The following is a 5242-nucleotide window of genomic DNA, read 5'->3' on the forward strand; positions in this document are numbered from 1 at the left end:
TATATTATTTAACTCTCTGCTGAATTTCTCATTTATATCTTGAACTACTTTTCTTATTTCTTTGTATTGTTTGTGTTATTGTTTGCTTGTATCTCACTGAGTTTCTTTAGTATCATTCTTTTACATTTTTTTAAAGCATTTTATAAATATCCTCTTCAGCGGTCTGCGCCTGTGTGGCACTGGCTTGCGGCTGGCAGGCTCACCATCCTGCGGGACGCCTGCGGTGATGGGTTGGGGAAATGGATGCCCGGAGAATGGAAATCCAGTTATCAAAACTGACTTCAGAAGAGAGAACCTAATAGACCAATAACCATGGAAGAAATTGGGAAAGTTATCAAAAAGCTATCATCCCACAAGGCTCAGATGATATTACAGGTGAAAAGAAATTCTTCATGAGGAAGAAAGATCTCAAGCAACATGATGGATTCAGAAGCTCATGAAAAGAGGCCACCCATCCTAACATCTTCAAAACAAGATATATCACCTCACATTACAAATGTCAGTGAAATATAGCATTACTTGTGTGGCTGCTGTGCAGCTTTCAACAACATGGCCATCACATTTCCCATCCAGATGGTCCTCTTCCACCAGCATCAAGACCCAGGACACAGTGCTTCAAGACCCAGGACACAGTACTTCAGTTGAGGAGGGACGGATTTCGAAACTTGTATCGTGGAATCCTTCCGCCAGTGATGCAGAAGACGACAATACTGGCACTGATGTTTGGTCTCTATGAAGATCTGTCCTGCCTGCTCCGCAAGCATGTCAGTGCTCCCGAGTTTGCAACCCGCGGCGTGGCGGCAGTGCTTGTGGGGACCACAGAAGCAGTTTTCACTCCTCTGGAAAGAGTTCAGACATTGCTTCAAGATCACAAGCATCATGACAAATTTACAAACACTTACCAGGCTTTCAGGGCACTGAAATGCCATGGAATTGGAGAGTATTATCAAGGCTTGGTGCCCATTCTTTTCCATAATGGACTCAGCAATGTCTTTTTTTCGGCCTTCGCGGTCCCATTAGGGAGCACCTGACTACTTCAACAACTCACAGTGCTCACTTGGTCAATGATTTTATCTGTGGCGGTGTGTTGGATGCCATGTTGGGATTCTTGTTTTTTCCAATTAATGTTGTCAAAGTTCGCATACAGTCTCAGATTGGTGAGGAATTTCAGTCTTTCCCCAAGGTTTTCAAAAAAAATCTGCCTAGAATAGGACCAGAAACTGACAAATCTTTTCAGAGGGGTACATCTGAATTACCATTGGTCCCTCATCTCTTGGGGCATAATCAATGCAACTTACGAGTTCTTGTTAAAGGTTATATGAAAAAATGATCAATTAAGTGCCATTTATCAACTGAGTAGACCTTCTAAGAAGAATGCAGTTTGGCCTCCTTCCTAATTGGCCAAATAAAAGTTGGTGTCAAAACTCTAGGCCACAGTGAGGTATGGGCAAAGCTGTTTTTCTTAAGCATCAACAAAAACAAAAGGTTTCAATGGGAAATTTTAAGATTGTTTTATTTTTGTTTTTTTGTTTTTTCAATCATTGCCGAAGAGCTTTGGGCTACTTGCCTGGTAAATAGCTGTCCATGTAATGGCCTTTGATAAGATGCCTAATAGCCAAGATATTCTTTTTCTCAAACCAGGTTTTAAACCTTCTATATTGAAATGTAAGTGGCCGTGACCAGCCAGAAAAAAAGGCCCTTACAGCGCTGGGACTCCTCAGGCTTACTTTGTTACTCTATTTCTTGCTTCTCTGCTCTCAGGAGCAGTTGCAAAGGATAGTCCTATTAAACTCAAGCACATAACAAAGAAGAAAACAGCTTGTTAGGTATAGGCTTTTCATGAGCTATTGCTTGTAATACTTTTGAGACTAAGCACCTATTACATAGCCATCTGTACTGCTTTTCTAATTATACATGGCAGTGTAAAGCAGCTAAGGAAAGTTCCTGTTTTGCTTTCCAGGTCTGAAAGTTTTGTTTAATTCTGAATGTGACCTTCAACGCTTCCAAAATATGTGTATATTAAGTTCATTTATTTCATTGCCAAAAGATGGAGGAACTGAAATTTTGTCATAAGTGCTTCATCCTATTAAGAAGTTTCATAGTAATTAACTGCATATAAATCAAACTCTGTTTAGCTTGGTTGCTTTGATTATTGGTGCAACTTAGCAATGGGCTTTGGGTTTTTCTCCCCTTGAGTAGTAGTTTGTCATATTTAAGAATCTTGTTCTCTTAAACGTCCTATTCCCCTTTAAAAAAAATGCACACTTGCATAAAATTTTATTTTGGAAGTCTATTAGTGCAATCCCATATTTTTTTTTTCTGGTTTCTAAGAGAGTAAGGCTCAAAGGGTCAGGTAGCTTTCACCCCACAGTGTTTAACTGTCTTTTGTTTCACTTTGAAATACAGACTAGGATTTTGACATTTTGGGAGACCAGTTTTACCATTATGTCATTAAAAGAATAAGATAATTTGAGAGCATAAGATTTAAATCAACATACTTGAAAGGTTCTAGAAGTTGGTAATATTCAGGTAGCATACTCATTCCCTACTTAACAGACAAAAACTTATTTATCAAAGGAATTGGAAAAGATTAAATTATCTTTCCAGAATTATAAAGCAAAATGAGTCATATGCCAATTGAGTGAGTAATAAAGTAGAAGAAATGGCCTGGAAAAGTAGATTATGAATCTTTTAAAAGCCCCTCTCTGTAAATATGTGGCTAAGATTGATTTTCAGCATCTGACATGACTGAGTAGTTAGGTTTCTTGTTAACTAGTTTTTCATTGTTCTGGGTAATTGCATGTGCATATGTGCATATACTGACCAAAATAAAATCAGGGCCTCAACTGGTAGTTTACTCAAAATTTCTGGGCAGATAGTCCAAAACAGCTGTTTACCTCTGAAGGCAGTATGACTGGTTAAATCTGCGAACATCCTTTCTCCAGCTCTGAAGGATTAGGAAGCAGATTCTGCATTAACCAGGCAGTAATGAATCTAGGCAGCCACTCTGCAGCTCTGGCTGACAGTGTTGTGTTGGATATAGCAGTTTTGAGAGATCAAGTGCAGATGTGAGGATTTCAGAAAAAAGGAATTTGACACCAAATAAATGTGAGTGGCATCCTTTGGCCTGTCAGGTAAAGTCAGAATGCAGAGGTATCGAGTTCCAGAGGTGGATAAAGAAGGCAGCCCTGTGCCTGGCCCCTCATTCATGAGTGTGACCCTGAGCAATCACGGGCATGTCTAGCAATTCAGCACGGGGCCGGTGGCTTAAGCTGGGCTATCCCCTGACCCTGGGAACAGACTCCATGGGGCCTTCGGGTCTGCTGGGATTGCTTTTGTCTTTACACTCCATGCAGATGGTATAAACTCAGTTCTAAAGCTCTTTTGTAAAATACAAGTGAAGTGTGGATTCTAAGAATACGCTTTGGCTTCTGCTGTCTCAAATATTAATACGTGGCTTTTAAAAACAATTGTTAATAAATATTTTTAATGGTTTTAACTCGATTTAAAAAATTTCTTTGTCAGTTTTTACAGTTTTTAGAGACCAAACTGCAAATACATTACCAGGGATGGTTTTGTGTTGTCCTACTGACTTCTTAAATTTGACAAAAAAATTCAACAGAACTTGTAATGACAGCTTTGTCTGAACTTTAAGTCAAAATGTGTTATTAATAAGAGATTCCAACAATTGTTTTTACCTTCAGTGTGAACTAGTGTGGTAGTAGTTTTGAAAAGGCAAACATTGAATAAATCTGAAAAGCTTTAAAAGTGACCTTGTTACATCTGTGGCTCAAACGGCTCATGAGCATGAGACACTAGCAGTCTGTGCCCCATGCTTCATGTCTGACATCACCAGATATGTTACAGATTCTGTTTTTTACACTGAGAGTGATATGAGCCCTCAGGACTGCACCACAGAGTAAACTCTACCTTCATATGGTGGCAAGTTTGTGTGTCTTATTTGTTTCATCTGTGGTTGGGGACAAAGTTCATTTTAACATGGTTGGCTATATAATCACCTGCTATCTATTGTGAACTGTGCAATAAAACAGAATCATGTATATATAGTTATCTTTGGATGCCCTGGCTGTGCAGACGTGAGGGGAATGCTGGTAGTGGACAGATACATGAAGTGGGATCTCAAGGGCTTGCTTCAAGGGGAGCCAATCATGTTGAACCAAGTAGGACTGCAGGGTGAGGGCTGCGTGTCATAAAATGAAAGGTGGACAGGAGATGTGTCATGTGAAGAAAGGATAAGCACTCAGACTTGGTTTATTTTTAAAAATTAAAGTATTTCTGTTTCCTCATATGCAAATAAATGCATATCAAAGACTTGAATGGGCATTCTAAATTTGAGAATTTTTGGTTTTTAATTATTTTATTTTTTTATTTTAATTTTTTTAGTTGGAGTTTCACTCTGTCACCCAGACTGGAGTGCAGTGGCACACTCCTGTCCACCACAGCTTCGACCTGCTGGGCTCCAGTGATCCTTCCGCCTCAGCCTTCCAAGTAGCTGGAACTACAGGTGTGTGCCACCACACCCAGCTAATTTTTGATTTTTTGTAGAGATGAGGTCTCGCCAAGTTACCCAGGTGGGTCTTGAATCCACGGGGTCAGGCAATTCACTCACCTCAGCCTCCCAAAGCGCAGGATTACAGACTGAGCCACCTGAGCCCTTCCAGATTTTTGGTTTTTAATGCTGTCTTTTTGCTTCATATTAAATATTTGTTGCCCAATGACTCCCAAATCATGTGGGAGTCTCTACATGTTTCCTCAAAGTTTCATGATCAAAGTGGTTAAGCACACAAAGCTATCTCTTTGTTTGATATTTTGAGTTTTGTGATTACATGAGTTTAAATGAAATCTGTGTAATATTTCCAAGCTGACATACTTTTTTTGGCAATTGTTTGGAATAAAGTTTCTTTTGGAAGCCACCCCAAAATGAATGAATAAATAAATAAATAAATATCCTCTTCATTGAAATCTGTTGTTGGAGATTGTTGTGTTCCTTTTAAGGAATCTTTGTTGTGCTTTTAAAGTAATGTTCTTTGTGTCCTTTTCTTGTTATCTGCACATCAGGTGGCACAGTAACTTTTACTTGTTTTTGAGATTGGCTTTCACAGGGAAATATTTTACCTGTAGATGTATGTGATAAAGATTAGGTAGGGCACTCTAACTTTGATTCTGTATGTGTGCAATAGTGTAGCCTTTTATGATTTCTTCAGCTGTAAACAGCATCAGT

The 5242-nt window shown here is 39.1% G+C and overlaps 1 pseudogene; it reads left to right on the top strand.

Moving 5' to 3' along the window:
* Positions 1-405: 405 nt before the first annotated feature.
* Positions 406-1322, top strand: LOC103269947 (annotated as a pseudogene).
* The last annotated feature ends 3920 nt before the right edge of the window (positions 1323-5242 follow it).

Source organism: Carlito syrichta, unplaced genomic scaffold (assembly GCF_000164805.1).
Source record: "Carlito syrichta isolate Samal-C Ts95f unplaced genomic scaffold, Tarsius_syrichta-2.0.1 Scaffold309648, whole genome shotgun sequence".
NCBI classification, from domain to species: Eukaryota; Metazoa; Chordata; class Mammalia; order Primates; family Tarsiidae; genus Carlito; species Carlito syrichta.